Below are 12,514 nucleotides of genomic sequence, written 5' to 3' on the forward strand. Positions count from 1 at the left end.
ATGCTCACTTGCATAGCAGAAAGCCTGCTTCCCATGCAACGTGCACACACAAACCCCTCTCTGCTCACAGAACTGTTTAGTTAAAGCTGTGCAGTTCTTGGGAAACATACCTATTTGGCACAACAGTGGAAACTGACTGACTGAAAAATTACTTGTAAAGCTTAAATGCTTAAGCCTGTTTGATTAAAGAGAGGCACTGAACAGTCACAAATGCTGAGCAGCTGTGCAAATCAGGTCACATTTTGCCTGAAAACAGCTCAAAGTGCCTCATTTTGATGAGTCAAGTATACAGATAAGATCAGTCTTGATCTAGTGAACTCGAAGCTCTGTCAATAGGACCTTTAGACTTACAGGCAAGTTTTCTGTACGCTAAACTTTTCTCTGCATTATTAGTGTGACAAAACAGAAGAACGTTCATCCTCCTTGGTATACAGGAAGACACATAAAACAAAGAAAGGAGCAGCAGCTTTCACACATACCTATGTATCTGAAGTGTGCAGTTTCACTTAAGGGAAAAAAATTATGTTAATGCTATTAATATAAGGGGAAAAAAATAGAGTTTATCACATAGCCTAGGTCAAAAGCCTGTGACTGCCAGATGAGACTTTGTTTCTTCACAATGTAAAACAAACTCCACCTTGATCTAGGAGAAAAACAATTCTGGGATATGTTGTAATAGAATTACTATTAAGCAACATTAGGGTAATGATTTACTCTTGTTAGTAGGGTTGTCACAAGATTAGAGACTAATATTTTAAGCCTGTGCTGCTTGTAGGAACTAGCTCTGCAGGCTATGTTCTGGTCTGGATGCTAAGCTCAGCACTCACACATACAGGCAACTTCTGCTAAAACAGAGGGGAACTATGACTTTGAGGTGAAATTTTCAAGGACGGAACATTTAAAGCAAAACTTATTTCATAGAAGAATTTTAATAAATGTTGTGAATATACCAATAGAGAGACTGTCCCTTACATATGTCAAAGTGTTGGGAAGTACCTCGAGTTTTGTAAAGTACTTTAAGATAAAATGTAATAAGGACCATCTGAAAGATGTTTTTATTTGGAATAAGATTTGCATGCAAACACTGGGAAGAAATTGGGGATCAAATCTTGTTCCTATTTCTGTAGCTATAGCATTGTATCACCCCCCCAAATCGCAGCTCATGAGACACAAAATCAGAATGAGCTTTGCGTTGTTTTTTCCTTCCTCAACAGACTATCATTTATTTAATAGGAAAATATGCAAATATTCATAAACATGACTGTTTCCAGAATGATGATTAATTTCTATCACTACAGTAACAGTAAGGTAAAAATAGAACGGGGAAAAAAAAGCTTCCTACCCAACCTTGCTTTTTTCTTTCCTCTTTTGGTTTTATGAGCCATACTTCAGCAGACAGCACCGCGGCACTCACAACAATCTACTTCCGACTCTTTGCTTTCTTGTTACTGAACGATTATTACACGTAGAATGAAAATGAAAACACTTGAATGTTCACTAGGACCTGCTGCAGAATCTGATATGCTGCCCTACAGTGCTGTAAGAATTGACTGTGCTGACTGATTTCAGCACAAAAAATTCTACTGGAGAGAAGAAAGCTTGTTTGTCTGGAGCAGAAATGAGCATGAAAGTGGAAACTGATGCTCTAAGTGGGACTTCCCTCCTCCAAGGGTTCTTGGTTTTTGTTTTCATCTACATAGGCAGATTGCAAGCTAAGCTAGACCTGGCCTTTTTTTTCCAGCCTGCTGAAGCAGAGTAGCTTTGGGTGCTGGCAGCTCCAGCTCACCCAAGCAATGAAAAGCTGCATTTATACTCAGAGCAACAACAGAGTGTAGGCCACTTAAACCCAACCTAATTCTCGTATTCATGGAAAAACTCTCATACAAGCAGTCTACTTCTCCATGAACCGGTACACTTCATTTATTGACCACATAGGCACTGAACTTAGGCATCCTATATCTTCTTGCCTACTTCTACTATCCTTCCCCCTCTCTTCGTTCAGATCTGGCACGTACTCCTGAGGAATCTTTTGCTTGTAGTCACGTCTCTGTTTTGTATAAATCACCTTTCACAAAAAGTCTTGCAGCCCACTTCTCATCATCTCTTCCTCCAACACTGAGAAAACAACAATTGCAAAGGCAGCAACAGATCCAGACATGCACACTGGCACCTCGGCACTCCCAGCCTTTCTTTCCGAGTACAGTCAGGATCAAGAATGAGGAAAATAGCTCAAATTCCAACATCAGGGTTGTTTTTCTACGGCAAGTTGGGACTAATCACTTAACTGGAGCGGGGGGTTAGCGATCAGTCAGGGTGTTGGAAGCTTACAAGGTAGCTGTAAGACAAGAGATGTGTTGTAACATAAAAGCAGTGATCCCAGTGCTAAGAACTGGGTCCTTTAGCAGACTCCACTCTCAAGAAGAACAGGTCGGTCTGTGGTTTGTTGGTTTTGTTTTTCTTTTTTTTTTAAACACACACAGCTATACTGAAACCAACACAATGCTTGAATCTATAGCATTACTGCAGTGCTGCTCCATATGAACAACATACAGCACTGCTGCATAGCACAACTAAAAGTAACTGGTAAAGATCAAAGAGTTGATCTATTTTCAAACTACATCACACCATCAATTTTGACAAGGGAAGGAAAAAGCAAATGGAACCCCTATATCTCTGCCTGAAGCCTCAAATCTTTGACTGTTACCATTTTTACAGCTATGCCAAAACAGCAATAGGTATTGTTCAGGGGAAAGGAGAGCAGGGAATATATGCAGCTTCCTTCTTAGAGAGCTCAATCATTACCTATGCATATTTGCCTTGTGTTCCTGTCAAAAATAATAGAATCCTGAAATTTGAGGGATTCACATACTTAAGAAGTATCACTCAGCTGGCCTCCAGACTTCCTAAAAACTGATTAAAGCCAATATTTTGCCCAGCTGTTGCTCCCTTACGAGTTCTGCCAGAAATGCCATCTCCATGTTTTGAGGGAACAAGCTGGAATGACAAAGCCTATTTGCTGAGCCCTTACAGGTAAGTTCATGATTAAGGGCATGGATCCAAGTTTCTCCTAGTAGTCCAATTACAGTGATGCCGAAGGGCATGAAATAACGAAATAAAAGCCCTAGTTAAACATACTTGCAAACTATTCTGTTTGGAGATTGCAAGATATCCCTGCACTGAAACAAGCAAGAACACCAATTAAGTGTTTTACGGTGATATCTGCAAGTCTTTTGTGCATCCATTTGTTGAAACAAGATCATTTTGCATACGTACACCACGTTTAGTTAAAAATGAATGCTACATCATTAACCAACAATGATCATAACGATCAACATGCACTGTAAAGTTTTGTGAAGTGATCTAAAAGCTGTGTGCAGGTACAGTCCTCCAGGTGTTCCATAAGGGCGATTGAAAGCCACTTCCATGCTGGAAAAGCCTCCACAGTCACCTAAATGCATGTGGAATTAGAAACTGTCACAGTTACCCACATGCCCACACGCTGCAATATACAGTAGAGACAGTCATACCACAAAGGGCAAAACCCCAAACTCCATCTTCCTAAAATATCCAAGGAAATGGTCTGCAATCCCAACAGTGTGTTGTTATAAGTTACAGCAGAGTGATTGCATTTAACTACACGCACAAAAAATTTACCTCTCAATATTGTAAGGATACAAATCTAGCTTGAATTAGGAAGTTCCTCATTTGACAAATTCACAATAGAAGAGCACAAGAGGAGGAAAAGTTAGAAAGACACACATGCACATTCCCTGGAAGACAGAACATACCTCGTGATTCAAGGGCACCCACTGCCCCATGAGGACAGAGTGATCCCAGTCACACATGGTTAATGATGTACAGCTCATCAGACACCATCACACTTCAGCATAAGCAAATAAAAATCCAGAAAGCTTTAACAATAACCAATTGTTTTTTTTTCTATAAGAAAAAAAAAGCAGCCTGTGGGAGCAGAGGAGAGAAGCAGTGCCAAGGATAGATGTGATTATGTGATTTCTGAATTTCCTTCTCTGACATTCCTGCACTGCAAATTATCTTTCAGTATTCTGCCAGAGATGCTCAGATACATGTAAATACTGCAATAACGCCTAGGAAAAGATAAGAACTGGGTCATTACCGTAAATGAGCTGGCATGCAATTAAATAAATAGATTATTTCAGTTACATTGGTATGTTGGGATAGAGAACAACACTTAGGTTTGTTTCCATAGGAAGCCATGGTTCTGCATTCTTCCCTAATTATTACTTTGCCCTGTTCAGAATTCATCCCTAGACTGAGGAAAAACAGTTTTCAGATTCCTGCATGCATTAAGTGAAACACGGATTCTTCTGCCCCATGTCTTTTTAATTAAAAAAATAAATTAAAAAAAGAAAAATTCAACATAGGAGTTCATAGATAAGAGATAAGAATGGAAAAAAACAAAACAAAACAACCCTTCAAATGTCTTGGAGAAATACTATGGAGAAGCACATTACTCTTAAAAAGCAGCATGCTGAGAACGCTGTGACACACTCTCATTTAGTTACCTGCCCTAAGCACACCATGAAACATAACTCATACACTTCTAGTACACAGTTAGGTAAGTAATGCCTTAAGTCTTAAAACAACACCCAGAACTGACCAAAACTTCAGTGCCTTCAGTTCCTTCTTCAAAGCATTGCAGAAAGCATAACTTGTTAGACATTCCGGCATAATTATGGCCAGAAGCTGGAGCATAGGAAGTTCCGCACCAATGTGCGCAAGAACTTCTTTACGGTGAGGGTGACGGAGCACTGGAACAGGCTGCCCAGGGAGGTTGTGGAGTCTCCTTCTCTGGAGATATTCAAGACCCGCCTGGACGCCTACCTGTGCGACCTGGTGTAGGGATCCTGCTTTGGCAGGGGGGTTGGACTCGATGATCTCTGGAGGTCCCTTCCAACCCCTACGATTCTGTGATTCTGTGATTCTGTGATAACTTTGCTTTATAACAAGAAAGTTAGCAAGGTTCCATAAATATAATAGGAACTGGCAATGACACATCAATATATCAGAACAATGTAAGAAATGCATGCTCCATTTGCTACTGTCTTGATGAAAACACATTGTCTCCCTCTTGCTGTCTCAAGTTCTCTGAGCCCAGGCACCTACCTCCTTGGCCAACACTGCTCCATTGCACCACAGGTTCAAACACAAAGCAATGTCATCAGGAAGTGCACTGATGGAATAAGTTCACCTTACAAAAGGCCAGGAAAATGCTTAGCTACACACAAGAGGAAAAGACATCTAAAAGGTTGTTTTCTGTCCTGCCTCAGAAATCCCCATTGAAAGACTGAAGGCATTGTGGCAGGATCATTGTATCAATATGTTCAAACCTAAACAGACTCTGGAAATCCCCTGATTAATCCCATGAGCTCACCCTTCTATTTACAGGGCCATCCATCAGTTTTGCTGAGAGCCTGAGCTTCCTGCAAGGTCTGGTAGCAGTAACAAGCCAAGATCCCGATGCTACAGCAATACAGATGAACAGCTTTCCAAGTAACGGGGCTTGCTCACATCTGCAAGCACTTTTAAGACCAGGGCTTAGCCAACAGCAACTAGTTGACACAGTGCTTGCAGGGTTGCACATTCCAAACAACACAAGGAATGGCTGGATGATTTAACAAGAGTGAGAGTTACCCATTGCCTGGCACCTGGGAGATGCCCCAGTACCAGGTCAGTGTTGTCAACTCAATCCATACTGCAGTCTTACTGTACTGTACTGCAGAGCAATACTCATGTGAACAGTCTGAGGGCTACAGGTTGAAAAGCACACCACACAACTTTTCCTAGTAGAAATGGCCAATGTATGCACGCATTCTGGTTTATACATTTAATCATTCGTGTTTGTCATTCAACATTGTAAGAAGTCAGCTAATAGCCTTAATGAGTTTCCCTTCCTACTTACTGCTCATTACCAAAGTGGCCACCATGCTCAGATATCCACTAAAGGAAACTGCATGTCTATTTCAGTAAAAAATTGAAGGAGGAGACTTTTCACGCTACCTCTTTCTCCATAGGCCAACCTGAAGTTTCCTACCAAGAGAAATACAACTTCAGGCTGGTCTTAAAAGCCTCCAATTCCAAGGGTCCCTCTGCCTGCAGCAGCTCCCAGTTCCACAGCTGATCAGAATGTTCTTGCTTGGACAGCCCTGCCAGAGGTGCAAGGCCTGCAAGACTTTATCTTTGTGTATTCATTCCGAGCGCTTTGAAAACTGTAAGTCTCTTCCAGAACTGGCGTCTCTGTATCTTTATAACTTTAAAAAAAAAAAAAAAAAAAAAAAAAGCTCTTTGTTTTCTGGACTTGTTAGTATGAAATTTGTCATGCTTTGTGGAGAGGTTTATGGAGAGCTGGGAGATTTTACAACAAAAAACATGCAAACAGGAAACAGCATTTAACCCACTGCTAAGTTGACCCAGTACTGACTCCTCAGTAATGGAACATTGGCAAGGGGTACCTATTAATCAGCTCTCTTGCAACAGCAAGATGGCTTCAAAATTCAGTAACAGGAAGGGGAAGGAACATGTGTTATGCCTAAAAGCAAAACAGCAACTTCACTTTCGCCTGTAGCACAAAGGAGATATCTGAATGAAATAAACTGCAGAGGTTCCAGCATTACACATCCTGCACAAATAAAATCAGGAACGAACAGAAGGTGCATGTCATTCATCAGGCATTAATGTATTTCATACCCTCTTCCCATATCCATAAACCACTGAGAGCTGAGTGAAAGTGGAAATTTGCTTTTCGCAGTAGGAAATGTAACAGCGTAGTGCAACTGATTTCACACAGGAACCTGGAGGCCCCTCGTGCCCAGGGCAGGCGGAGGGGCTCAGAGCGCTCTGTAGCAGCACAGGCCTGTCGGATGGGGTTGGATGAGGCTGAGAGCACCTTGGACGAGGCTCAATCCCACTGCAACTTCTTGTCTGCTGGCATCACCAGGACCTGTAGCAAAGGTCCTGGCAGACAGGTTGGAAAGAAGGGAATCGTGGACCCACTTCCACAGTTCATTCAGATCAGTGGTACTATTTGAGTTGCTATCAATTTGCAGTGACCGCTTGCAGGACAGAAGTGGACAAGTTAAAACAATGCAAACACAAGCAATAAAACCCACGATGTGCACAACCACCTGTAACTGAATGGGAATTACAGCCCAGAGAGAGAAGGCAGCACGAACCACGTCAGGTCTGGAGGAGCCTGAAGATGGTAACATTCAGGAGATCGCCGTTAAAGCCGCACTGCAACCTGCGTTCCATCACGAAGAAGCCCTGCCTCATCCTTCTGCACACAGTTTATCGGGAAGACGCTAGGAACCGGATCCTGATGCTCACAACACAGCACAACACCGCACCGAAGGCGCCGGGAAGCAGCACAGCTCTCTCATCTCTCCCCTCCCAACGAGAAGCAGCCATCCGCTTCCCCAGAGAGCCCTTCCGCCGTCTCACCCGAGGGCTCCCGCTGCCGCACCGACCTCCGACCCGCACCGACCGCAGCACGGAGCGCTGACAGCCGCCCCCTCACGGCCGGCACGAGGGCTCCCGCACCTCCCCGGCACCACAACGCCGGGTCCCGAGGGAGAGCGGGAACGGCCGCTGCCCCAGAACCGCCGCGAGGAGCGGGCTCTTACCTCAGCCGTGGCCGCAGCTCAGCTCCGCGGGCGGCCGCTCCTCCCGAGCCCGGCTCCGCAGCCCTCGCCTCGCCCAGCGCCGCCCCTTCCTTCACCTGCCGCCTCGGGCCGCCCCGAGGCGGGCCCGGCCGCGCTCCATCCTCCCCTCCCTCCGCTGGTGGAAGCTGCCGGGATCGCACCGCCCTCCTTCGGCCACCGCCACCCACACTGAGCTGTTTGGGTTGGAAGGATCACGGCCCGCCCGGTCCCACCCCCGCCGTGGGCTGGGTGCCCCTGCCACCTCAGGCTGCGCAGAGCCCATCGAACCCGGCTTTGAGCACCTCTGGGGATGGGGCGCCCGCAGCCCCCTGGGCAGCCCGAACGCTCTGCTTCTGCAGCCAGGGAAGCGGTGGCTGGGCTGGGTTGGACTCAAATGCCGGGGTCCCGCAGGACTCAAATGAGAGCAGCTGACAGCCAGCAGCCCTGAGAGATACGAAGCACTCAGCTTTAACTCCATTTCCTTTTGTTAACAAGAACATAACCGAGAAACAGAGCTTAATAAAGCAGCGTCCCCAATCTAAAACCTGTTCTTTGCGTAATTCTGCAGATTTGTATGAATGAAGTTCAGTTAGCTTCACTCAGCCAATATTTTAAGTTAGTTTTAAAGCCTTTAACCTTTGCAGTGGCATTAAAATGGTTTCTGTGGTCAGAAAACACAGCGGTGCGGTATTTCCCATGAATGCCATTTATTTAGCATTTCTCTTCATTGTTCATGAAGTTTTGAAGTATGAAGTAGCAAAACGAATCAGTATCACTCTTCTGAAGAGAGAAAGGATGGTTCTTGGTCTGTGAAATAAAACCCTGTGTTTTAAGTACAGCAGATACTACCAAAAGCTGGCTAGGAAATGCAGATCATCACTGAGCCCTGATAGAGTTATAGCTGAAATATTGTGCTGTAAACACCTCCACTTGGATTTGCAGGAGACTTTAAGACAAATATTGTTTTCAAGCATAAGGGAGAAATTGCATTGGCAGAGCCTAAGGAAAATGATGTTTCTTAACCTTTCCCACAACAGAAATCTTGGCTGCAGCAGCACCAGCCTTACCCTGGCTGTAGTGTTCTGCTGCATGGAGACGGACGGCTGTAAAGGACTGCAGGCAGGCTGTGTAATGTAAGCTCTATAGGAAGATAGCAAGTGGGAAAGTGGCTCATGTGCAGCACTGCCACTGATTTCAGTTCTGTGTCAGAACACTCTGAGTTTGTTGGTGGAAATAACAGCTATTTTCCCGTATGATTAAATCCAAAGCTTTCAGTCTCCAGAGAAGACAGATTAGTGCACTGCAGGCACTAAGCTAAAGCAGGCGTGGGGAACCTTGTTGGCTGAATATGCCCAGTGATTTCATTTTATATATGATTAAACTTAGAGCGTGTGTTATTACTGGGTAGCAGAGCATGTCAACATGAGGTCTGCCAAATATGTTGGAAAGGTTTATCTGATCCTCAGCAAGGAAAACATTCCCCATCCCGAAGCTGAAAGCTAAACTGACAAGCCCTTATATGCACCGTGGCGAGGTACGAGGCCCTTCCTTAGCTCTCTTCTCAGCTGAGTTTTCTTTTTGGACCAGAAAAGCTCTCTGTGATCTAAATTGCAGGCAGCATTCCAGCTGAGAGGACAGGAACACTCAATTATTGCTCCTGGAAAGGCTGTGCCCTATGCCTTTTAGGACCACAGCTGTGTAACACCAAGAAATGGTAATTCTTTTATGAACTCGCACTTTCTCAGCTGTCTCAAACTGATAAGCTCATTACTTACAGTTGGAGCCTTCACTAGCTCACAACTGTGTGATTCTGTTAAAATTACATTATTCTAATCATAGAAGCCACCCCAGATATTCTGAATTGTAATAATCTTCTGCAGTGAGGAAACAGCTCAATTTCATTTTGTTAGTGAATGTAACATAAACTTCATCTAAAAAATCATGCTCTTATCAGAGAGAATGGTTGGACTGGTCTGGCACAGCCTGCTCTAGGGAGACAAAAGTTCAATTTTATCCCATTTACCTCTACATCCTTAATTACTTTTTCTTCAAATCTGCACATAACATCAGACAGAAAGGACCATACCTGTGATACTGATTTCACCCCCATCCTTCTGAAATGCAGAATTTGCACCTTTCTCGTTCTGAAAAACAACACATGATTTTCAGCTTGACTAGATTCCCCAGCACTGTGACCTGGCTCTCCTACTCAAAGGTTGTGAACTGGGTTACCTGTTTAAATATGCAACACACCTAATGCTTTCAGTATGCTCAGATGTTTTTCAGTCTCTTGCTTTACCCCAGCATCACAACCAGCTTTGACTTTGCTTGCTGCTGTGGCTCCTAATTGCTGTCCCAAGCTGGGAATGCAGACTGCAATCAAGAGTCCAGCTCCAGAGACAGTATCACAGGAGGCCGTAATGGGGGCCTGTCAGGGGAAGTGCACTACACATAAATAATAACATTTGCACTGAGATGTACAAGGATTCTGATTGTAATTCTGATGCCTCACAATGACGACATAGTTAGTGTAAAGAGGGTACTTACCTTTATTAGTTAGAAGTGTCAGAGAAACATGAAAAATATTTAAATTCCAAAGACAAAGAGAACAAAAAAAAAGAGCACATTTTCCTTAACAATATTCTCTGTTTTGTTTATAGGACTCTTACCAAGCCTTTGATAAAAATAAAGCCTCTGGGGATTTGTTTGTTTAGTTCTGTTTTTTTTTTTTTTTTTTCCTTTTCCTTCTAATGCTGACAAATACCATAATTAATTTAAGCTACATAATCTATTCCAGGTCCCAACTGTATCCCCACTGAGACAGAATAATTCCTAATGGATGGAGGAAGTATGCCAGAAAAAGCAGGGTCTGTGAAGGCAGTTTGCCCATTTCTGCCACGATCTCCTGCTGAAGCTTTAAGGAAATAATCTAATACTTCTGCAACATATTTGGCTGACAGCTACTATGTCCCTCCTTCAGTATAACAGTCTTGCTGATGCACAGGATGAAAGTGATCTGTCTGAGGTTGTTCCTGTTGCTGCCAACGTTTGCTGCACTGCATTTGCAATCAAATTATATTGTTCCTCTCTTTGGAAAACAGCACTACCTCCTGACTTTCTTTCAGTGTGTTTTGTGCTGAAGCAGCTATAATTTGGGTTTGGCGTGGGAAATGCAAGGATGTCCATGTGAGAAACATGTTTTGCAGTTGCATAAAATATCAGGTAAGAAAATGAAAAGTATTTGAGAGACATGGATTTATAAAAATTCTGAGAAAGAAATCTGTCACATACCTGACCTTTGGAGAAAACAGCAACACTGGATAGCAGAAGTTTTTAGCCTGGATGATCATACTTATTAAGGGAGGATGAAGCCATTATTAAGACCAGAAAAAGGCATTTTCCCAAACTTGCCTGCTCTCGTTAGCAGAAACTATGAACTTCTCCCACATGACATCATCTGCTAATCCATCTTCAGACAAGATAGATGAAAACCACTGCTTTCCATCTTATGTTCCAAAGGAATATTTCTTACAATCCGAAATGTGTTAATTAGTTTCACTTTGAGCTCATAAGTAAAAAATCACAATAAATACCAAACGTACAGTGACAATGAAATTTGTCTTTAGATAAGCGCTGTTTTTTTTTTCCCCTTCAAAACTGAAAAAAATGAAATCTATCTGTAGCTGCAGGGGCAGAGAATCCCAAACCTCCAGCGTGTGATTCGTGATTTGAGTGCACCACACTGTGACATCCTCCCACTCTTTCCAGTCTCTTACCGAAAACTGCAGAGTAACAGAAATCATCAGAGCAATTCCAGTCTGCTGGTGGTGAGTAACATTATTTTCATGTTGTCACAGCAAAATAACTTACATGGTTGTGAAGTTTCCAGCAGGAAGGTACTACTCATATAACTACAGCCTTCTCTGAAGGTTCGTACCCAGAAGAGCAAAGGGCAAGGCATTAAACCCAGCACAGGAATGCATAAAACCTTTCAGAGCTGTTCACATCCAGACATGCTTGTAAAGGCATGAACACCGAAAAACCTAGAAGCTATGGGCTTCAATATCATGTGGGAGGCTTTAATTATGCAGTCATCATTAGAAGAATAGAAAGCAGTGTCTCTCAGAAATAGGGCTAATCGTAGTCATAATTAACACAGGAGCAGCCTAAGGTTGGTGGTTGCAGAAGCCTCAAAATCTTTTCAAAATGTTTCTGAAGTGAGGAAATGTGGAATTCTTGCCTCCGTCTGGAGGAGGCAACTGAAGTTGCTGGTGTAGGTGGAAACCAGAGCAGCTTCCAGTTTTCCTCTGTAACAACGAGACACTGAGTGTTCCTTATGCTGACATCCTTATGCTCCTTCTCAAATCTTCCTTCATATGTGGGCTATGTTTGCTCTGTTCTCCCATAGTTATCTTTAAATCTTTGGCAGACTGCATGAAGACTTTATCTTCTGCTTCAAGCTTCTTTCTGGCAATACTCCTCCATCCAATCATCTTTTCAAACTGAGCAAAACTGTAGCAGAGTTTTTTGGTTTTTTTTTTGCTTATCTGTCCTGCAGTGATCATGAATCTATTACAGCATCCCTAAAAATACTGAGACACATCCAAATGAAGATAACAATGTTAAGAAAGAAAGAAAGAAAAGAAGGAAGGAAGGGAGGGAGGAAGGGAGGAAAGAAGGAAGAAAAACAAATTTAAAAGCACTAATAAAATAGGCCAGAATTATTGCTGAATAGCAACTTGCAAAAATCATAAAAAACAAAAGTGAGTCCTTTTCCAAATGCATGCAGAACTGGAAGGATACCAGAGAATCAGCAGAGTCAATGTGTGATTAAA

General features: G+C 43.1%; 1 protein-coding gene across 6 annotated transcripts in view; it reads right to left on the reverse strand.

The window, feature by feature from the left end:
• SH3BP2 (SH3 domain binding protein 2) overlaps window positions 1–12,514 on the reverse strand; it is a 54,075-nt gene that overhangs the window by 31,572 nt on the left and 9,989 nt on the right. The window contains exon 1 of one of the 6 annotated variants that reach the window (XM_090139728.1): window positions 7,662–8,335. The exons of 2 other annotated variants lie outside the window; for them this stretch is intronic. The gene's annotated coding sequence lies outside the window, so the exon portion shown is untranslated. 3 more of the 6 variants (XM_031588303.2, XM_031588302.2, XM_090139727.1) reach the window with 3 other exon arrangements.

This window comes from Phasianus colchicus, chromosome 4 (genome assembly GCF_987193195.1).
Source record: "Phasianus colchicus chromosome 4, bPhaCol1.hap1.1, whole genome shotgun sequence".
NCBI classification, from domain to species: domain Eukaryota; kingdom Metazoa; phylum Chordata; class Aves; order Galliformes; family Phasianidae; genus Phasianus; species Phasianus colchicus.